General features: G+C 43.1%; 1 long non-coding RNA gene across 1 annotated transcript; it reads left to right on the top strand.

Annotated features, from left to right (window-relative positions):
* Positions 1-3: 3 nt before the first annotated feature.
* On the top strand, positions 4-22196 carry LOC110347571 (uncharacterized). The gene is made up of 3 exons (XR_002392266.2): positions 4-1718; positions 20034-20158; positions 21626-22196. It is a non-coding gene; the product is annotated as an uncharacterized LOC110347571 (long non-coding RNA).
* Positions 22197-23867: the final 1671 nt, after the last annotated feature.

Here is a 23867-nt window from a genome sequence, read left to right as displayed (position 1 = left end):
AGCTCAGCTATCCTGCGTTTGCTGAGCCTGCGCAGATCCCTGGGGCTTTATCCCCAGCACCTGAAAGAGTTGGGGAGAAAGGCAAAAATTTCCGCCCTTTGCACAGTCTCTGCTGTTCAGAAGAGAAACAGTAGAAGAAACACTGATTGCAGGCCAGGAAACTTTGCTCTTTCACTGAGCAACACGGTCTGCTAAATTCCTGCGTCCACCTATTCATTGGTACACATGAGTATTAGAGTCCTCTTTCCCCTATCCTCAGGAAATACTATGGTAAATGAGACTGTAGAGTCCCTGCTCCCCAGGGGTTTACTATACAGAGGCAGAGAGCTATTGCCAATCTCTGATGAAGTTAAAAGGCCCCCAGAAACACAATAATACTTAAAGCTCAGTTGTGTGTAACTGCAAAATTGTATGTGTATATATATATATACATATAGTACCGGGAATTGAACTCAGGACCTTGCTCTTGACAGGCAGGCACGAGTGCCGCTGAGCTACATCCCCTGCAATCTAAGTATTATAGACAGCTAAGTTAGATAGAAATTAATATGTAGTCAAAGAAGGAATCAGGCCCTTAAGGGAGTCAGCACGTAAGAGGAGACACACAAAGACTGGCTGGAGGGGAATCTGAAGAGAGTCAGGGCTCAAGATGGAGATGCAATACCCAGGCCTACAGGCCTCCCCAAAGATAAACAGCAATTTGAGATTATACTGCAATTAGAATCACCCAGTCCAGTGAACCCAGATAGGCAGCAGACACCTAGGTAGATGATCAGAACATCTGTACCCATCTCTTTCCAGGAATGCCTTTGTTATTTACATATACCTTTGCTCTGTGCCTCATTTCTCTATTGGATCAATGCCAGCTAAGTGACTATATTTATAACCCTATAGGTTAATTGTAGTTTGACCCATGTTGTGATTTTGCTGTATGAAAGCCTCAGTGGCCACCCACTCAAAATCCCTCCTGGAAATTCAAGTGCTATTCTTTTTTCCCATAAAACTCTCCTAACCTCCTCCTTTAGTTCACAACTTCTTTCAATGTTGTAAGACCACAGAACTTGTTACATCTAACATCTAATGGGCTGGGAATTGCTGCAACCTGCATAGCATAGGGTCTGAAGCCAGGGAGAGTGGTAGGAGATGAAGAAAAAATGACAGAGACCACAATTATTCTTTAAGTTTGGGACCAGGTGGCACCATAGTTTGTGGGGAGTTAATGACCAGCTGGAGCACCACACACTCTTTATTTATAGTGGAAGGCAAACAGGAAGAGAAGGCGGGGCAAAGAGTGCTCCGTGGCCTATGTGGCCTAGACAGAACGTAGCATGATTGTTTTGTGATTCCGGCATTCCCAGAAAGGGAGCAGAGAAGGATATACAATGTAACTGTCTCTTGGGCTGTGCTATCCAGGGTCTACAGTATGAGTCAAGGGGAGTAGGGAGGAGAAAAGGAGCAGGGAGGAGACAAAGGGCCATCTTCAGGCTTGGCCCACGGCATCTACCCCTTTTCTTGTTTGTAATGTGAGGTGATTCCAAAGTTGTCCCAAAGCGAGGTGAAGCAGTTGTTGCTAGAACATTCTGCAGCAGACTAGAAACAAGACAATCAGTATAATCAAGGCAATTAAGAGTGCAAGCACAACCACAGTGTGCCTGCCAATATTGAAAGGATTGAACCCATCGAGGAGGGACAGCACTGCTTGAGCAGCTTCATCTGGGGTAAGTCTCTTGACCTCTTCATGTTGTATGTCTAGAATTTTTTTTGTAAATTTTGTAAATCTACACTGAAGTTGGCATGGTGGAAGATACCCATGAGATAAGCAGCAACCTGCTCCAGGACCATCATGTCTCATTATATTTTAGAGCTGTAACACAAACGTATTTAAATTAAGCATGGCAGTGAAGCCCTTGATGGAATTGCAGGGCTTTAACTTGTGTTCCTATCTCGAGAACTGCTGCCTCAAGTGCTTCAAGTTGTATCTGAATCTTGGAGTCAATGTCCTCCTGAGTTTCTAAGGCATAGGAGGTATTTTTTGCCAGTTGGTTGACAAAATGAGTTGTCTGGATGGTTTTGGCCAAAGCCATAGGGGCAATCACGATGGAGGCAAGAAGAGTGTCCAGAGACACAATACCCAGGATGATGAGTCCAACCGTCCACTGGGGATGGCTCAGTTGATTTTCTATCTCTTTTAGTACTTGGAGCCCTTGGTCATTATACTGTCGTGGCAAATCAGGAGTCAAAATGACCTTTCAGAGACCAGGAGAGTTGGGTAAAATAAGAAAAAGTTTATTGGCAGGCAATGGCCAGTCTTAGGAAACAGGTCCTTATAGACTGACCACGAGTTAAGAAAGTTTCTCCTGGGCCGGGAATTTAGCTCAGTAGTTCTGCTGCCTGCCTCAAAAGTGCAGGGTCCCAAGTTCATTCCCCGGTACCAAAAAAAAAAAAGTTTCTCCTTTATATACTGTTTACAGAGTAAAATGTCCAAGTTGCAGTTACACAGCTTTGTGGCAAAACAGCAAGGGACCTTTCCATAGCTTCAAGGTTGAGGGCTTACATAAACAATTTCAAGGCTGTTCTCTTATCTCTCTGGGAACAGGCTGCCCCATCTAAGGGGAAGGGCTCACCTAGTGTTTTTTAAAACAGGGACAAGTTGACACAGAGATGGGGCCCACAAAGCACAAAGACAACATATTTTTGCTATATTGTTATTTTAAGCTGGCATACAGTTCATGGACAGATGTGCTATAGTAATTATTCACCAAGTTATGTTTGGCAGCTCCTTCCACTTCAATACCAGGGTCCAGAAAGATTAGTGGGAATCAGGACAAAAGAGGCATGATTCAACACAATAATGGGCAGTGTATTGACAAGAGTAGCACAGTTGGTACAGGTAACATGAAAAGTACCATCAGTGTTGTTGGTAATATTCCCTTTTTTTTTGGTACAGGGGATTGAACTTGTGACCTTGCGCTTGCAAGGCAGGCGCCAGAACCATTGAGCTAAATCCCCAGCCCAGTGTTGTTGGTAATATTTAATGGACCCACTAAGGAAAACATAGGATTCTTGTGCAAAAGTATGTGCCCAATGACTGGCAGCTCCCACAGGACTCAGGTTCTTAAAGCTATACCTGGATTGCATTATTTTATCAGTACATGCAGCAAGTCTCCACAGGCCAGGCTGTCTAAAATGATGATTAATTTCAAGAGAAGTAACTGGAAATAATCCAGTGTAATTTACCAGTACATGAGAGCGGTCCAAAAATTCCACAGGATGTATATGAGTCAGATTGATATGGGAGGTACAATAGTCAACCCATGGCACTGTGCCTTTGAGTGGAACAGTGGCCTTTCATTTGTGGCAGGGATGGGTAGAACAAGATCTATTAGATGGACTTATGTTGTCCAACTTAAAAGTTTTGTAAAGAAGGATTTTATCCCTTTCTAGGCCAGATTCATTCTTCACAATGGTAGACTTTTCTATAGTCCAAAGGGGCAAGCAGAACTGACCAGGCCCTAGATACAGGAAGTGATGCCACTATGCCCACATATTTATAGGTGGCGTGACTGGGACAAATATGTCCACCTGGCTGTCCCCCTAATAGGGCAGACACATTGGTGAATATGGGAGTAGGAGCTGGCATTTCCCAGGGTACAACATGAACCAACGGGGGGTCAGGAAAATAAGTCCAATACTGTTTGGCATCTGTAACTCCTACCTGAATGGAAACCAAGGACATCATAGCAAGGAATAAGGTGCCAGGACCTGAGGGACCTCCCTTATCCTTTACTATTTGTTGCACATCTTCTGTTAATTTCTTGACCTGACCCCATGTGGGATTAGTCACTGCTCATGTTTGGTGTGATGGAAGAGCTCGATGCAGCATCTTCATCTGGGGTGACAACATCAGCTTTATGAATGGTGGAATCAGCTGCTTCTCCCAGTTTGATGTCATCACACGGCTGTACCAGTCGAGTTGGCACCCAGAGAGGGTGATCAGCAACTTCTGGAAAGATACAAATGAAATTATCTTCCCCACATAAGCACAGGACTTGGTCCATACCACTGACCAGTGGCTGGGTCCTTCCAGTGAGCAAATTTATGCTTTGATTGTGACTAGAAACAAAGTGACACTCTGCTGCCATAAGGACTTGTTCATTGATATTTTAAAATTTAAGGTATATAATGCAAAATTTATTATAGTAGAGGGTGTAGGCTTATAAGAACTAGGGAGTACTCCCCATTTTTGTTTGTGTAACATAGTTTTAAGGGTGAGATTGGCACATTCAATGATTGCTTGACCCTGAGGATTATAAGGAATACCTGTAGAGAGGGAAATACAAAAGGTTGTATAAAAGTGTTTGAAAGGAGCACAGTGTAAGCAGGACCATTATCAGTTTTGATAGCCCTTGGACATCCAAGCACCTGAAAGGCACAAAGACAGTGATCAATAACATGTTGGGCAGCCTTGCCTGGTTGAGCGGAAGTGAAGATCATGGAGGAATAGGTGTCAACAGAAACATGAACATATCTGAGGCGACCAAACTCAGCCACATGGGTCACATCCATCTGCCAGAGGTCACAAGGAACAGGCCTCTAGGATTGACACCCTGGATGGGTGACAGAATATGAAGCATGCAGGTGGAACAGGCACAAACAATGCCGCGCACCTGTTCTTGAGAAATATGAAACTGTTTGCATAGGGTGGAAGCGGTTTGGTGAAGAACAGAATGTGAGGCAGTGGCCTGTTGAAGGGCAAGCAGAAGGGGCTGAAGAAGGAAAGGAGCAATAAGATTATCAACAGTGTCATTTCCCTGACACATTGGCCCAGGGAGGGGAGAATATGCACAAATGTATGAGATGAGGGTAAATGCGGCGTCTCACACAGTCTCTCAGACGGTAAAAAAGCTGTAAGAGAACTTTGCTGGTAGTGGAGGAAAGGGTAGCAGTTTCTATTTTTGGACTATGCCCACTACTTAGGCACTGTCTGAGTACAAATTAAAAGTGACAAAAGCAAAATCTTCAAGCACCCAAATGACAGCCTATAATTTGGCATGGTGAGCAGATGTAAAGCCAGTATCTTGAGATCTGTTCTCACTCAAGGAATGATAGTCCACAAATCCATTAGAGGAGTCATCTGTGAAAACAGTTGTTGCCTTCCAAAGGCAACAACTGGATGACCTTAGAGAAAATGAAAGAAGTAAGGTTTGCAAATTATAAAATTTTGTCTGAAGGCAGATGATTGTCAATCTGTCCAGGGAAGAAGGCTAAGGCAATCTGCCAATCTTTGGAAAACTGCCAAAGCCATCACTATTGTTGTAGGGAATAAGGTATAATGAGTACATGAGGTTCCCTCACCAGCAACTGAAGACAGCATCATCATCCATGGCCTATCACAGCAGCCACTAAAGAGGGATAAGGGGTAAGAGGGCAGGGTGGTGAGTTAGGAAGATGGATCCACTCAAGAACCCCCTGAGGCTGCCACAGGGCTCCCATTGGCATATGTGGAGTGGACAAGGTCACCAACCATACAGGCTGTTCAGGGACAACACAAGTGAGGGCTATCTGTTAAATACCCTTTTCTACCTTATGAAAGGCCTCACGAGCCAAAGGGGAGGTGAGGCAAGGTGGGTGAAGGGTCTCCTTTGAAGATTTTAAATAATGGTTGCAAGTCTGCAGTCTTTAAAGATAATGACAGTCAAAGCAAGTTGATGTCTCCCAGGAGCTTTTGAAAAAAATTAAGTGTAGAAAGATGATTAGTGCGAATCTGGATGAGTTGAGGTCTTACCTGAGTATTTTCTAGAATATGTCTCAAATAAGAAAAAGTCTGAAAAAAAAAGACTGTGGTTTTTGGATTTTATCCAGGGCTATCACCAACCTCAAAATGGAAAGACCCACCTGCAAGGCAGAGTAAAGTTCCTGGAGCACAGGTAGAGAGGCGTGGACTAGAAGAATGTCATCCATATATTGAATAATATAAGCCTGAGGGAATTGTATCCTCAGAAGTTGTATGGCCTGATCCACATATTCCTAACAAAAAGTGGGACTGTTGGTCATGCCTTGAGGTAGGCACTTCCACTGAAATCTTCTAGTGGGGCCTTGATTATTGGGTGAAGAAAGACTAAAGGCAAAATGTTTATAATCAGAAGGAAAAAGAAGTATGGTAAAAAACAAAACAAAACAGTCCTTTAAGGCCATTCCAATAAATGAAAGGACAAAGGAATCATGGAAGGACTTGGAAGTCTGGGCTGCAGTGCCCCATAGGCTCCATGGTCTTATTGATTGAGTGGAGATCCTGTAGGAGGGGCCATGTTTCTAATTTTTTCTTTATCTCAAAAATTGGAGTATTCCAAGGACCAGTGGAGGGTTCTAGATGACCTCCTCATAATTGTTCCTCTATAAGCTAGTATGCAGCTAGGAGTTTCTCCTGTGGTAAAGGCTACTGGTCAACCCAGACTGGATCATCTGACAGCCATGTAATGGGTTTGGCCATCAGCCAGGACAGAACTCACCCGTGGCCCTAGGAAAAATGTGAGTAGCCCAAACTGTGATAGTCCAGTTTTTGACAGGGTATGACAGACTCTTTTCTTCCCTGACCATGACATCCCAAGCCCATGTGGGGATTAAATCCCTGGTTCAACATTTGTGAAGACACAAAAGAGTTGGGACTCACCAGCAGGGCTCCCATAGCACTTAAGACATCCTGACTCTACAAATGTACTGGTATGGTGGATAATATGAATGACTGGAAAGTGCCTTGATGGCCCTCTGCATCAGTCCACTGTAACAATTTTGAACTCTTGGCTGGGTGTTGTATCTGTCCAACCCCCTATAACTGGGTATGAACTTGGTCCAGTGGCCAACTGCATGGCCAATGTTGGAAACTAATCACTGATGCATCTACCCCAGTGTTCAGTAATCCTCTAAAAGTCTTTCCAAAGTCAATAGTGAGATTGTATTCTGGCCTTTCATCTTTTACTTTAGTGACCCAATAAGCATCAGAAGAACCAAAGCCAGCCCAGGGATTTAGCTCAGTGGTTCTGCCACCTGCCTCAAAAGTGCAAGGTCCAGAGTTGGATCCCTGATACCAAAAAAATAAAAAAATAATCAAAGCCTCTTGGTCCTCTATGATCAGCTGTAATGGCCTTTGTAACCTGAGTGGCCTTAGCCACAGGCAAAAGTAACAACTGGGCAAACCCAGTCCCCCTAGAGATATGAAAAAACTGTTGGGGAGAGAAAGCCATAATTTTTATCTCTCCCATATAATCAGCATCTATGACTCCTGGAGTGACTTGAGGCCCTTTCAAGGCAGTACTGCTATGTCTCAGCAATAGACCAACAGTGGCAGGGGGCCACACACTCCCATAAAGAGTCCTTGAGGACCCATGTCTGGAGTCAATATGACTTTGGAGGTGGAACTGTGGTCCAGTCCCATGCTCCCTGGGGTTGCTCAGAGAAGCTCTGAGCTTGTTGGAGACCAGCCAGAATGGCTGAGATGGAGTAAGCGAGAGCACCCCCACTGTTTGACAGGCCAGGGCTGGCCCCACTGGGTGGGCATTTCCCAGAACTGGAGGGTCATCAGTATCTGTCTTAGACTTGCATTCATTCACCCAATGGTACTCTATCCTGCAATTTGTGCACAGGAGGTAGGCTTCTTGCCTTTCAAGGGAAATCTACCATTGTTCCTCACCAGTTCAGGCAAGGTATGTGGTGACCAGCCCTTTTTCCTACAATCTCTAGCCATGTGGCCCTTCTTTCCACATTTCTGTCATTGTTCCTTGTCTGAGGCCAAAAAGGCTGCCAAGGTGGCCCCCCGCACATAGGAGGGGCCTATGTCAGCACACAATCTAATCATATCTCCTAGTGAGGCTTGTTTTTGTGAGCACATATAGCCTCTTTACACTATTTATTTGCATTTTCAAAAGCCAATTGTTTAACTACCATCTGTCTCACTTCATGATGATGTATAATGTGGGAGGCTGCCTGTAAAAGTCAACTCACAAAATCTTGGAAAGTCTCATCAGGCCCCTGTCTGATAGGAGTTATATCCGTGTTTTTTCTCCCTTTGGATGGGAGCTCTCTCCAAGCTTGGAGGGCTGAGAGCTGTATCTGATTATAAGCTGATGGGACATAAGTCAGCTGGTTAAGCAGACCCACCTGATTTCCCTCTCCAATGAGCATGTCCATAGTAATGGGAACTGCGTGCTGCCAGTTGCATGTGGCTTGTTCAGTGCATTGCTCAATGTATGCAGACTTACACAACAAATGATCACCTGGGGAAAAGCAAGCCTTGGCCAGGGCCTTCCAAACATCTGGGGGCATAGCTGCAGTGGCTACCACCTCCAGAAACCCCATAATAAAAGGATCCATGGACCCATAGGCAACAGCATCCATTTTTAGCTCTTTTGAAGTTTTAAAAGGAATGGGTTCATGTTATCTAAGCACTTGTCCTGGATTATTTGGGTTGGGAACCTCTATGATGGGATATATTCCAGGCCTGAAACCTTCCAAGGCTTCCCCTTGATCATGAACTCACTGGAGTGCCACCTGTAGGAGGGGAAGCAGACTTACTGATGTGGAAACCTGAGGTGCAGCTAAAGTGCCCTTTAAGGAAGTACAGCAGGTGGCTTTCGATTTTGCCCAAGATTTTGCTTGCAGCAGCAAATGAAAATGGAAGGAGCAACCAGAGCTGCGAGCCCCGACATGAGTCTGCCTCATCTCCAGGGTCCTCTGAGGAGCAATCAGAAAACTCAGAGTAGGGCTCCTCTGTTGGGGCAGAGGGCTTCACTGGGGCCAAGAGCCCCATTCCCCCAACTACCTCCTCAGTAGCCTCAAGCCGCTTTCATTTTCTTATAACCCTGAACTATCTGTTTAAGGTGTGATACCATGTTTGGTGCCTCATCATCAATGGCTCATTCAATCGCAGGACAGGCATCCAAACACTCATTAACCAATGACCACAAAGAAAAGGTAAAGATAGGAATCTTGTCCAGACCCTCAGCAGTATAACAGTCTCTCAACAGTTTCCCTACTTTATGCCAAGTGTCCAGATTCACTGTGCCCTGCTCTGGAAACCAAGGACAAGTATCCTGAACAAAAGAAAGGAAAGAACAAAGCTGATCTAGTTTGACTTTGGTCCCCTTAGATTTTAGCAATTCATGTAGCACTTGAAGATAGAGCTGTTGCTAATGTGAGCCTGCCTGTCCCATGTTTTACATCTAGGGAACCACTCACCTTCCCCCTTTGTGTGCACTAATGGAAGTGTCTCCTCACCTGAGTTCCAAAGTTGTGGCCCGCGCAGCATAGGGTCCGAAGCCAGGGAGAGTGGTGGAAGATGAAGAAAAGATGGTGAGGGGCTCTCACCTCTGGAGCCAAGTGCCTGACCGTGGGGTGACCGCGTGGGCATGACCCTCTCCAGGGACAGTGCCAGGTGGGGAGTTTGGGGCAGTACACCTGTCAAACAGTAACACAGGTGTCCTAAGTCAAGCTCAGGGAGGACAGAAACCTCCTGTGGAGCAGAAGGGCAAAAGCTTGCTTGATCTTGATTTTCAGTACGAATACAGACCATGAAAGCCAGGCCTCACATTCTTTCTGACCTTTTGGGTTTTAAGCAGGAGGTGTCAGAAAAGTTACTACAGGGATAACTGGCTTGTGGTGGCCAAGAATTCATAGTGATGTCGCTTTTTGATCCTTCAATGTCAGCTCTTCCTATCATTGTGAAGCAGAATTCACCAAGCATTGGATTGTTCACCCTCTGCTAGGAAAAAATAAAAGAGAAAGAAAGAAAAGATGATGAAGAAGCCAATATTATTCTTTAAGTTTGGGAGCAGGTGGAGCCATAGCTTGTTGGGAGCTAACGGCCGCCTGGAGCACCACATGCTCTTTATTTATAGTCGAAGGCAAACAGGAAGAGAAAGCAGAGCAAACAGTGCTACATGGCCTACGTGGCCTAGGTGGAATGTAGCGTGATTGTTCCATGATGAAGCATGCTCAGGAAGGGACCAGGGAAGAATAAACAATGTAACAGTCTCATGAGGATGTGCCATCCAGGGTCTACAATATGAATCAAACAGACTGTTTGGCTCTCTAATCTATGGAGGAGAAGGGGAGTAGGGAAGGGAAAGGGAGCAGGGAGGAGACGAAGGGCCATCTTCAGGCTTGGCCTGCAGCTGGGAATTATTTTCTCACAACATGAATCTCTATCCATGGGAAATAGACAAATTGTGATGCAGCATGAGGCATGATGCAGAGCTTCAGCAGAATCTCAAAAGGGTGATGCAAATATGCAGGTTTGTAGAGTAGCTTTGTAATAACATATGAAGTGAAGCAAAACAATACTATATGTTGTTTATGAATATATATATATATGCATATGTAATATGAGTGTATAGACACATGGAAAGATACACACTAAATTCAAGTACTGTTTGGGAGTAGGGAGATAGAATGTTAAGAGAGCTTCAACTGGCAGTGTGTTATTGCTTAAATTGGATGGTAAATAGGTATATGGTGCACCCTATATTATTTCTTTGTGTGTGTGTGAATTATTTGATAATTTTTTTAAGTTATAGCAGTGTGATCAGTGCTGTGTTAGGAGAAGGATGAGACACTAAGGTAACACTTAGACTGGGAAGGCTTCCAGGAGGACTGGCATTTGCATTGATTTCAAGAAGTGATCCTGGAGAAGGGAGGAAGAATGTTTCCAACAGAATGACCAGCCTTTGAAAGGGCTCAGAGAAAGTGTGGCTAGAGAAGGAGCTGAAGAAATCTAATGTGACTGGTGCAGAGTCCTGTGAGAGAGGGAGAGAAGTGACAGGAGGTGAACAATACCACAGCATCTTTCAGCTTGGTCACAATCTTCCATGCCCAGCAGAGTCTGAACTTCCTATCTAGGGCTATGCACAGGTGGGTCCCTCTACCTGAAACACCAGTCCCCACCTAGATACCTCATGCTCTCCTCCTTCACTTCAGTTCTCAGCCCAACTCTTGCCTTCTTTAAGGAGACCTTCCTTAATACTTTTATCTAACACAAATATTTTCTATCCTGCACCTTGCTTTATTTTCTTCATTGCAGTAATCTATACCTGACATTATAATGTATTAGTTGTCTGCTTCCCTTGTACTATAATGTAAACTCTATGAAGACAAGAAGTTTCTCCTCAAGGCAAGAACTTTCTCCGTTAGACTACAATACACTAATAAACAGCTCCAAAATCTCATGGCTTACCGAACCAAAGTTTGTTTCTTGCTTCACTGCAACAAGAGTGTTTACCATTACTGCAGCAGGGGTTGAGAAGTACACTCACTTGCCCAAACCCAAGGAATGGACTCAGAGACACAAAGGACAGTGAAAGTAAGACTTCAATGTCAGTCTTGTAAAACTGGTTATCCAGTAAGCAGGCACTCCCTGGGCAGTTATAGCAAGCATTTTATTCCCTAGTGTGCAGGTTCCCCACCACCACCCTGGTTCCTCATTGGCTGAGTACTGTGAGATATACAATCTTCCTAGACATTGCCTAAATTTCATTATTTCCTTATAGAGTGTTCTTTTCTCTCCCACCCCAGCTTACATCTATATTTCTCAACAAAGACTTACTTGTTAGTTTATTCCTGCCCCCACATACTGTTTGCTTAGGGGTCCTCCAAGTCCCTGGACTTTGCAGTTTGTCACATTCACAAGTGTAGCTGCTAGTAACTGTCCACTCAGAGCTAGCTACTTTCTCTTAAAAATAGACCACTTTAAGTTTTTATTACAAGGGGGAAGACACTGTACTGGTACCAGTACTATAGTAAATCCTACACTGCTTCCTAAAGCCTTGCCCAAAAGAGATGACTATGACTGCCATTCATCTTTCATTGCCGAAGCAAGTCGTATAGCCACAGACCAATAGATGCAAATGGACAAAATGCAACACTTATACAACTCGCAACAAAGTAGAAAGCAAAGGAAACTTCCTGCATGTGATAAAGGGCATCTACAAAAAACTTACAGCTAACATGAAAGCCTGAATGCTTTCCTCCTAGGATCAAAAATAAGGCAAGACATTTGCCTTCAACACTGCCATGCAGTACTGTATTGAGGTCCTGTCAGTGCAATAAGGCAAGAAAATGAAATAAGAACTATGTAAATTGATGCTACCAAAATGTAGCATGGTGTATATGTGAAAGAAAACCTTAAGAAATTGTCAGACCCCAGCCCAGGCAGAAGAAAAAACTTCCCAGGCAATGAAGTTACAGATCCTGCAAGACTCAAAGGATAACAGGAAGCCAAGACCTGGGTTTGAGATAAACAGCCTGCCCCAAACAGCAACAGCTTCAGGTCCAGATATCCCTGAAGACCATCAGACTTCCTCTGCTGCAGAACAAAAGACTTTCTCCAATCCAGGACATAATTTTCCACTCCTCCTGGCAATATCCCTCCCCTACCCAACCTCCCCTGTAAAGTTTCCCCTTACTCAAGCCCCTAGGGTCAATGGCTTTGTTACCCTTGACTAGTCGGGACACAGACTGAAAATAAAACTTTGCTTGTTGCTTCATTTTTGCCTGTTCTGGTGATCTCTGTCATGTCTTAGTTTACCCTAACATCTAGTGCCAAAAACCCAAGAGATGAGACTCCCTCCTGGAAGGGTCCAGTCCCCTTCCCAGACCCCTCTGCACTGACTGAGGCCACCTCTAACATCAGACCTCCAGCCTTTTTCTGTCTCAGCTCTGCTGCTAATCTGAATCTCCTCTTTAGGTCAGGTAGGCTCCTTTTCCCTCCCTTCTTTCTTTCTGACTCCTTCTCTCTTTTTTTTGATACTGGGAATTGAACTCAGGACTTTGCACTTGCAAGGCAGGTGGCAGAATCACTGAGCTAAATCCCAAGCCCCTCTGACTCCTTCTTAATACCTCTTTTCTCTCCACCCTGGAGATTTATCTAGGCTGACTCTCAAGTTGTGCTCCCAAACATAGTCACACTCATTCTGGGAGTCAAACTCCTTGGTGGTCACCAAGTTTTGGGGACAACTGACTTGACCACCCACCCACTCCATTTGGCCTTTAGAAACTGACAGGAGACATCCTCTCTTTTTCTTAAGTCTCCTCCATTTTGGCAGTCCCAGATCCTACCAAAAGCAACTCCTCTTGAGTTCCTCTCTGTTCCTCCCTTGCATGTGTATTAAAGAATCTCAAGCTGCTTCACCTCTACCCTGACCTGAAGCTAAAACACCTAATTTTCTTCTGCAATACAGCCTGGCCACAGTACAAATTAGATAATGAGTCACATTGGCTCAAAAATGGCACTTTTCACTTAACTCTCCAAGATCTAGACAATTATTGCTGCTGGCTGGGAAAATGGTCTGATGTCCCTTATGTTCAGGTATTCTTTGCTCTCCACCATCTCCCCTCTCTCTGTGCCTCTTGTAACCCTGCTGAACTTGTCAACTCCTCTGTCAGTTCCCTCCCTTCCTCCTTCCTCCTCCGTCCTCCTACTGCAGCTGCCCTTCCCCTCCAGCTGCAGCCACCCAAGCTGCTGAGCTCACTTCAGGACCTCCTACTGTATCTTCCTCTGCTCTGGCCCCTATTCTCTATTTATCCAAAACTTCTAACCCTCCTCATTATCCTAACAAGACTATTCCAACCCCCTCTCATACTAGGTCCAAACTGCAATTTTGTATTTCTTCCCTACCCCCTGCTCATCAGTTTCTTTTTATAAATAAATTTTATTTTATTTTATCCCATTCCCCCCTCAAGCCCCCTCCCTCCCTATGTACAAAAGCTTTTTCATTTTGCTCCTCAGTTTCTGCTTTGGGAGGTGGTGGGGGTGGAGGGAATGGTCTATCTTCATGCCCCTTTCTCTCTCTCTGATCTTTCTCAGATTAATCGGTCCCTGGGTTCCTTCCTCACAGGCCCCACTAAATATGTTCAAGAATTTCAATATCTCACTCAATCTTATGACTTAACCTGGGAGGACGTAAGTATCTTCCTTACTTCTACACTCTCCCTGGAGGAACAAGAGCAGATTTGGTCCCTGGCTCAATGCTATGCCAACAAAAGCAGGCAGCATGAGCCCAATTTTGAGGATGAAGCTACAGCTATTCCCTGGGCCAAGCCCACATGGAATTTCAATTGCATTGTTGCATGGGGGCTCTTGCCCGAAAGGCAATGCTGAGACTACATGGTAACTTGCCTGGCTGAGGGCCGAAAAAGGCAGCCCACAAATCAGTTGATTATGACAAATTAAAGGAAATTACTCAAATGAGAGATAAAAAAATCTGTCCCAGTTTATGTCTCAGCTAGACTCCACTCTCAGAAAATTTACTGCTCTAATCCCTGCAAGTCCAGAAGGGCAGCTTATTTTAAAGATGCATTTTATCACCCAATCTGCCCCAGATATTTGCTGAAAGATCCAAAAAAATAAATCTGGCCCTCAGACCCCCATCAGGAATTGATCAATCAATCATTTAAAATTTTTCAATAATCATGATATGGCCATCCACCAGCAGTATATTTCTGACTTACAACTGCTTGCATCCACCATAAGAAACCCACCAAGAGGGATAAGAGTCAATTGGGGGCCAAAGAAAACCTCTGGGGATCCAAAGAAGGGGGTCCATTCCCCATGAGACCATGCTTTAAGTGTCACCAGACTGGCCACTGGGCCAAAGACTGTAACATGACTACTTCCAAGCCATGTCCCACATGTGGAGGCCCTCACTGGAAGGAGGACTGTACTGAGGTGGTCAGGCCCACCCCAGGCACCAGGCTCAGGTACCCTTGCAGACCTGATCAGTTGGACCTCAGATGACTGACATGCCTCAGAGGTCTCAGATACCCCTTGGACCATCACAGCCACCAAACTCCAGGTAAATCTTGCAGTAGAAGTAAGACTGTTTCATTTCTGATCAATACCGAGGTGACCCATTCCACCTTTTCTTCATTCTCAGGACATCTATCTTTATTTTTTTTATTCAGAATAACAAAAAATATTGTACTAAAACATAAGATTTACAGAAGTTTCCAGACAAGCCATATGTAGGGAACAGGGAAAGGGGATGTTACTAGAACTTCTGCAGTAAGTCCTAGTCTCCTGTGAGCCATGGCAGCACAAGGCAAATTAACTTATTATACAGAAAAGGTAGAAAAAATGAGACTTGGAGAAGAGCCTGAGCTTTGGGCCTGATCAGTGCTGCTCTGGGCAGCAAAGACAAAAACCCCTGAGCTTGCTGCACCTTTTATTCAGTACATGGGGAGAAACAAAGGTAACAGATAATGGGAGCGGCAGAATTCCTAGATCAATGAGGAACTATGCAGATGAAGATGTGGGTCCTCCCATGGTGTCTCCCACAGGTGTGGTCTTGCACTGGAGCATCATGGGATCCTTGAGGTCTCAGTTGTGACTGGAGGCCAAGGTGGAATCATGTCTCAAAATCCCATAGTTGCCCTGTAGGCAGGAGAACTAGGCCTAATCAAATGATTTTTCCTAAAAATTATGTAGCATTGCTCCCTACAGCCATACAAAATGGTCACAAGCTTTTTTTGAAGGGGGGAATCTACACCTGACAGCAAAGTCACAACATTATTAATGAGGGCTGTGATGTTTGTTAATGTTCCCATTTTGGTTCAAACAATCAGCTTGTCCATCTATATTGTTTAAATAAAGTTAGACTTGGCTAGAGAGCGTATTCTAGAGAACTGGTTAGCTGCTTTTTAACCAATGCAATTAGATCACCATAAAAGGGGGGGAAAGGAGCCCATAAAACTTTGAAACTACTTCTACCCTCAAAAAATAAAATAAAGAATACCCATACCTCTGCAGCTAACCCTGACAACTACCTTCATTCACAGTGCTTTATACTTAAACCATGATGGGGGAAATGAATAGAAGCAGAGGGCCACTGCTTTTAAACATTTCACGACAATCCCAATGATACTTTTAGCCTCTGCTCGTGCTTTACAACAGTGAATCAGGACAAGACATAGATTTTCTAAAGTGCATTTAATCACTAAAGGACTGGAAATGTCTGGGCTTTTATTCTGTAATGTTTCTAAGACCTCAGTGATAGATCTCCCTCTAATTTAGGGTGGCTGCTGTATATAATAGCTACTTTCTTTCCAACATGCCCCTACTCCCACCAGAAGAGTAACCTAATACATGCTCTCCTCCTAGCAACTAGTGGTGTCAAAGGCTTCTCCAGTCCCTAGTCACTACCTCACTCAACCCCACCTCAGCTCCTACAAGCCCCACTCCCACTCCTATAAAAGGCACTTCCTGTCCTGGCCATATTGCTTTTGTCTCTCCTTTGTTCAGAGAAGACAGCCCAGCAGATCTGTTCCCCTAATAAAGGCTTGTTGTGGCCTGGTCTGGTCTTGGTTTTTGGCCTTTTACCTGTCATTTCTGGTGCTGTGACTTGAATGGTAGTTGTTCCCCTAAGGGATGATTCCCCCATGGAACAGGGTTGATTGGGCTTTTGGCTATCAACACCAGACCACATTTGCTGAGCCAGGACCCTCTCAGGGCTTTCTACCCTTGCCATTGCTGACGCTACACATCCACACTGGTCACCAATGTCAGGGTGAGTAGGGAGTTCAGCCTCCCTCTCATTGGGTTTTCTGTCTCATTCTCTCTCCCTCTGGGGACTTCTCAGAAATCCAAGTGCTTGGTCAGAGAAACCCCCTAGGCCACTGGGCCCAGGACTGTGCCCCTGGGGGATGCCCCATCAGCCCTGATCTCATTCTCTCCCTCTGGGAGACTCACTTGGAGATTGTCAAAGGAGATGAGGAAGCTCCTCCCCTTTGTCCTCCCAGGGAGCTGCCTCCTTCTCAACCGCTATAACATGCAGGCCTAACAATCCAAACCCCCTCCCTCAATGCCTCTGGGCTGCCTCCTGGCACAACTCAAACCCCTCGGATTGCTGGGACCAGACTTTAAGCCAAAAAGACTTGTTTTCTATTGTAATCAGGTTTGGCCTCAGTATAAATTAGATAATGGGTTCCCATGGCCCAAAACTGGCACTTTAGATTTTAACCTACTGCATGATTTACACAACTTCTGTCAGCACAGTGGCCAATTGTCAGAAATCCCCTACTTACAAGCCTTTTTCTACCTATGCTCTCAATCCTCCCTCTGTCAAACCTGTTCTCCTCCTCAAGTACTCCTACCCTAAGCTGATCACTCACAGGTCTTACCTCTCCCACCTTATAACCCTGTTGATAGGGAAAAATTTTAAAGTAAGTTTAGTAGATTAGTTATTAAAGTAGTTGTGGAAGCAGAAATAGGTAGTGTATCCCTTTAAAAGCTTGCCTTAGCCTATTGCTTTTGTTGTTTAAAGTGAAGGTTATATAGCTCCTTTGACCTGTAGCTCCACTATAGATAACATCTTAGCTCTGAAGAACAAAGTGAAAATCCTTGAACAAACTTGTGACATATGTGCCTTAACTGTCATGTGTTTAGGACTGTAATCAGTGACAGAAACCACCTGTGTCTAACCATTAAACAAGAATTAGAACTTTATTTACTTAACAAAGACCACTAGGGATGAGATAATGACTGACAAAAGTATAAAAGGTGATGGACAAAGAATGCAGGGTGGGGACTCTGACCAGACCAGTTTCTGGCAGTCCCACCTTGCTAGCAAGTAAAGACCTTTCCTATTTTACCCGAATTCTGTGTCTTTGTGCATTTCTTTCCACAATTCTGGACACTGTAAGCTCTTCTTCCATCTCTTTGTGTGCTTCTTTGTCTCTGCCACCTTGTGACCCTCCCTTGCCTCCTCCCACATCTCCACAATCTTGCATAAACCCACCCGGCATCCATTCTCAATACTCCACCCTTCCAACATTGGCCCCAGCCACATAGATGCCTCTCAGAGAGGTTGCCAGGATGAGGGCATTGTTAGAGTACATGTCCCCTTCTCTTTCTCCAATCTTTCTCAAATTAAAAAACACTTAAGCTCCTTCTCTAATCCTGATGTCTATATCAAAGAATTTTGTTACTTGACTGTCCTGTGATCTGACTTGACACAATATCTATATGATACTGACTTCTACCCTTCCCCCAAAGACAAGAAAAGAGTTTGGATGGTGGCTCAGACTACAGCAGATACATTTTATTCTGCTGATAACACCAAGCTAGTGGGAATGCAGGCCATCCCAGAGGAGACCCACAATGGGACTCTCAGCTAGGCCAGGCACATAGAGGCTGCAGAGACCATATGACTCTCTGCCTCATAAAAGGTTTTAAAAGACATCTCACAAGTCTGTCAACTTTGATAAGACTAAAAGTAACTCAGACCCACAAAAATAAAATCTGACACAGTCTCTGTCATGGCTTACTGAGGCCCTTCAAAAATATACCAAAATTAATCCTACCTCCCAGCCTGGCATTCCCTTTATCTCTCAGTCAGCCCCTGATATTAAAAACAGCTAAAAAAAAAAAAAAAGCTCTGAAGCGCATAAAACAAAGTAGTGAGAAAAAACACTCCTGACTAAAAGCCAAGGCAAGCACTGTTATCCCAAAACAAAGCCAGTGAAATTACAACTGTGCTCTACCAGACATCAAGAGATTTTACAAGAAAAATCAAGTTACAAATTTTAGCTAATTAATAAATATATTTGTTTCAATTTGAGTTGATGTTTAATTGGTATGCTTAAAACACTTCTTGTACATTGTAAATTCTTGAACTGTAATTATAGGGTTAACTTTCTCTTTTCTGTACTTTGTTGATAAAAAACTAAAGGTTACTACTGTTCTATTGGCAGTCAACCAAATTTAAAGTGTAACAATCTGAAAAAAAGTGGGGGGACACTTCAAAATTTTAACAGCTAAAGACAAGTTTGTTATAAAAGGTTTATAGTGAGTCAGAGGCAAAATATTTAAAAAGCTATAAGTAAAAGATATATTTTCGATATAAAAGGATTTTATATGATTGTCTTGTTAGAAGGACAAGACCAAAAGGCCTAGGTATGTCAAGAAGCTGTGCAGAAGTGATTTATGAAGGAAATATATATGTTTGCTTGTTGTTTCAAGTTTGTTATAAAAGGTTTACAGGAATAGAGTTTTCATTCTTTCTGATTCTAATTCTACATGAGATCTCTGTTAATTGACTTACAAAAAGTTTTAAATAGTATTATTTATAATTATAAACCTAAAATTTATAAAGAGATATTATAATTCCATTGGGCTAAATATATTTGAGTGCACTCTAGTTTTAGAAATTGTCTTATATCTTTGTTTTTGTCCAATCGTACAGCTGTTTTGTTTATAGATAAAGATTATTAAGTTCAAGGCATGCTCCCCTTGGTGAACAAAGGAGTGGCTGCATGGAAATATTTTCCAGTCTTTGTTCACTAGGGGGACCTCAACGGTTTTCATCTTACAACAGACTGACCCGATAGTTTTCATAGCCTTATAAAAGACTTACATCAATAAATATTCCTTAAATATATTATTATACTATGTTTACATCAGTTATCATCAAAGGGATAAATTCTAAATAATTTTCAAAGGACTAAATATCCTGTAAAAAACAACAATAACAAGGTTTTATTTTTTCTGATATACTATATGTATTTATACTTGCTGACTGTATGGGTTTTCTAATATTTATTTATAATAATAACCTCTTTTTGATTCAGATATTTGCCTTTTTCATACACTCCAGCTATTTATGATAACATACATTTATGGGGTGAGATATTTTCTTTAGATAGTAGCCTATCAAAAGATAATTTTTTTAAAAAAATATAATAATTTAGGTAAAATATTTTGGTGTTTTTAAAACATGAGTATGTTTAACAATGGCTATTTTTTTATATCAAGATGTACATTTTAATGTGTTACAAAGGTAAAGTCATCATAATTGTCATGTCAAAATGTTATTTGTGACTCTTTTTCTGTTAATATTCTACAGGAATTCAACTACTAAAACAACCATGACTGATGACAATATATTTTAAATTCCAAAATGCTTGTTATTTAATTATAATAGTTAACTTCATTACTCTTGTTACAATGCTAATGCTATTGACCATCTCTTCTGGGTGTTCAACAACTAAAGTTTGGAGACCAAAACTAGAAAGATAACTGGGCTATGAGGACAGTCAATATCTTGGCCCCAGCCTCTCAAGGTCAACAAAGATCCAGGACATGAGGGAACCTTCTCTGCAGGGTCCTACATCTTTGGTAAGTCACTCAACCTACTAAACAGGGAGATTGCTGGACACCAGAGGACAATGTTCTGTGTGCCAAAGGAGGGTCACCAAGAAAAAATCTCCCACACTTTCATTGAAAGCAACTTGGACAAGTAAGCTCATGACCCATCCTGACAGCTGACACTGACAGAGGAACAGAGAGGCTCTATGCATGGCTCCAAAGTAATGGCCTGGGGAGACTTAACTGACCTTGATATGTAATAAGAGGTTAATATTGATTGACACAGGTCTCATTTTAACTTGGTCTTAAACACCCTGCAGAAAAAATAACCAAAAGAGGTATAAAATGATGACATAATAATAAAGCTAGACTTCAAAAAATTAAGACATAGCCCATCCATAAAAATGTTTTTTTTTCAGTCATGACACAACCATTTCAAAAGCAAAACTCTGAGGACTAAATAAAAAGGGAAAATCATTAATTAGCTACAAGTGTGTATAGATTCTTTTCAGAGAAATTAAAATAAGTTCTTTACAGTTGTCCAATCCTAGAAATCACTGGTCTCCAAATCTCTCCTTTTAGATAAGTGATTTTTTGATTCTGCGATAACTAATTAACTATCGTGCGGTGATAAAAAAAAAAAAACATAAAATAAGAGTATTGGGAAAAAAAATCACCTGTTTGTCAGCCACAGTCAGGATACATTCTATACCGAGCAGCTACAAGATTTATTCCTTTTAAAATAATGTACATCCTTATTCTCTGTTTATGATGCCTCTTCTTTCATTGTGCTCATATTTCCTGGATACCTACCTGTGTCTAAAAAAATCAAGCCTTTTATGTTACATTTGATCTCCTTAAGTTGGCCAGTGTCCTTGTTCAGGTTATCAGTTCTCTTTATTTTTAAATATATCTAGGTTGCCTCCAAAAACTGAGAGATACAGGAATAAAACTGTCCTTTACACAACTATTCCATGGCTTTGCTGGAACTATCAACCTAAAATGTGTTTTCATGGCCTTGAATTTAAAGGACAAGTCAGGTTCATAGTAACGCTACACTCATCAGTATGTTGGCCTCCAAAAGACATTTGTTCAGTTACATACAACTTTTATACTCCAAAAAAAATTATACAGATTATATAAATTGTGTTTATCACTTTTCCACTCATTCTCTCAGAGCAAGGACATGACATATGGGCCCTTAGATCATGAGCTCTGATTTCTTACTTCTATAACAGATGAGCCCCTAAACATCCAGCTGTCTCTGTAAAACCTATGTAAATAATGAAAAAAATTTACATATCAAATGAAAAAGACTTAAGACTCAATGGGCCAGATATATATGCTCCCCAAGGTACTAATCAATGATGGGATATGTTTGGTTCCTGGAGCTCATGGCTGCCCTGGCTATTACTACTCTTGGGACCCATCAGTATTATATGTCTGATCCTCTGCTTTGTACCGTGCTTGTTTCACTGTTTTCAAATTTTCTTGCAGAAACACATGAGGACATTTATCAACCAGACAGTCATGGAGCTCATCATGGTGGGGTACCAGCCACTGTGGCAGAGGGAAAAGCCCCCACCTACCGCTGGCCACATCAGATCCAGGTTTACCCCTACCCTTTGCCCATTTGTCAGCTTGAAACAGCTCCAGAAGAAGAGACCTTCACCCAACAACCATAAAACAAGAGCCTGGAATGATAGATTTCCCTCCAATTTAAGGTGGCTGCTGTATATAATACCTACCTTCTTTCCAACATGCCCCTACTCCCACCAAAAGAGTAACCTAATACTTGCTCTCCTCCTAGCAACTAGTGACATCACAGGCTCCTCCAGTCCCTAGTCGCTACCTCACTCAACTCCACCTCAGCTCCTACAAGCCCCACCCCCACTCCTATAAAAGGCACTTCCTGTCCTGGCCATATTGCTTTTGTCTCTCCTTTGTTCAGAGAAGACAGCCCAGCAGATCTGTTCCCCTAATAAAGGCTTGTTGTGGCCTGGTCTGGTCTTGGTTTTCGGCCTTTTACCTGACACTTAGGACAGCTAATTTTAGCCTCAATTACTGTGTCCAGTTCTCTCAAAACTCCTCTACTGTTTTGCCAATTGGGAAGCCAAATGTTTACTCATTCACTTCTAGTTATTCACACCTGTCCAATCTTGCTCCTTGGATGAGATATTTTAACAAAACTCTCCACCACCCTCACTATTCCAGGCTCTGCTCCCCACCCTATCACCATCCTTCTCCCACTTACCACTATGCCCTACTCCTACCCTATATCTTCTCCCTTTCTTAATCCATGCATTTGGGACATCTCAACCCCCTCTGTTACTCAACATCACCTGCCCCTCCAAATCCCCCTACAAAAAGGACCATCCCTATCCTGCCCAGCATCAATAACCCCTACCTGATCCAGCCCCCCAAGAACTAAAACCTACTTTCTCAAACATAACCTCCTGATTCCCACTAACTCCCTATTCAACATCCCCATCCTTGCTGTCCACAAGTCCTATCAATCATACTGCTTAGTACAAGATCTCTGAGCCATCAACCAAATTGTTCTCCCCATCCATCCTATGGCCCCAGATGCATATATGCTCCTCTCTATTCCTTCTATTCCCTCAACCACCTCGACTAACCTCAACCACCACCCATTACTCAGTCCTCTGATCTTAAAGATGCTTTCTTTACCATCCCTCTGCACCCTGACTTGCAGCCCCTTTTTGTTTTTACATGGACAGACCTATACATCCACCCAATCAGAGCAGCTAGCCTGGACAGTACTGCCCCAAGATGTTCGAGGTAGCCCTCACTATTTCAGCCTAGCCCTTGCTCACAACCTTCTTTCCTTTTGCCCCACTGCTTCCTGCTTATTACAATATGTAGACAATCTCTTCCTCTGCAGCCTTTCTTCAGAGTCCTGTCATCAAGTCACCCTTTCCCTCCAACACCTAGAAAAGAGGGGATATCAAGTCTCTCCCTCCAAGGACCAAATTTGCTCCCCATCAGTATCCTATTATCCATACCCCTCACAAATACACTTGCATTCTCACCACCACCACCTACATCAGATCCCAACCCCAACCATGGTATAACAGCTCCTTTCCTTTTTGGGAATCATTGGCTATTTCTATCTCTGAATTCCAGGTTTTGGAATACTCACAAAAACCCTTTATGAACTAAACTGAGGGGACCCCTCAGACCTATTAGACCAGTCATTCCCCCACACCTCATTCAAAATGCTAACACAGGAGGCTTCTGGGTCAGGGTGCCACAGCTCCAAGCCCAGAGGAGGCTTCTGGGTAGGCATGCTATGGCTCCCAGCACAGAGGAGGCTTCCAGGCAGGCATGCTACAGCTCCTAGCACAGAGGAGGTGAGCCAGGCAGTGCCAGCAGCACCCCCCAAAACTCCCCCTGTCCCGTTCAAAATGAGAAGACATGCAAATAAGCCACAAAACCAGACTTCCAGATCACCTACAGCAACCCCAAAGGGAAACAAGATGGAACACTCTGATAACCACCTGGGCTCCCTGAACTAGCAATGAAAGAGGATCTGGAAAAAATGAAATCAGAAATAATTTCTCACATAACAGCAGAGATTGTGCCCATAGCACAAGACATGATTAATAAATCTAGAGAGGACACATATAAAAAAAATAGAGCTGAGGAATATGATGGAATCCCAACATAGGAAACAAATGGAATCCATAAAACAGAAGCAAATAGATTTCCAGGAGAT

This window comes from Heterocephalus glaber, unplaced genomic scaffold, assembly GCF_053883595.1.
Source record: "Heterocephalus glaber isolate CG9 unplaced genomic scaffold, H.glaber_assembly_v1.0 deba00001461, whole genome shotgun sequence".
Classification (NCBI taxonomy): domain Eukaryota; kingdom Metazoa; phylum Chordata; class Mammalia; order Rodentia; family Bathyergidae; genus Heterocephalus; species Heterocephalus glaber.
The sequence above is the reverse complement of the archived record's forward strand: the minus strand, read 5'-3'. Positions and strand labels throughout refer to the sequence as shown.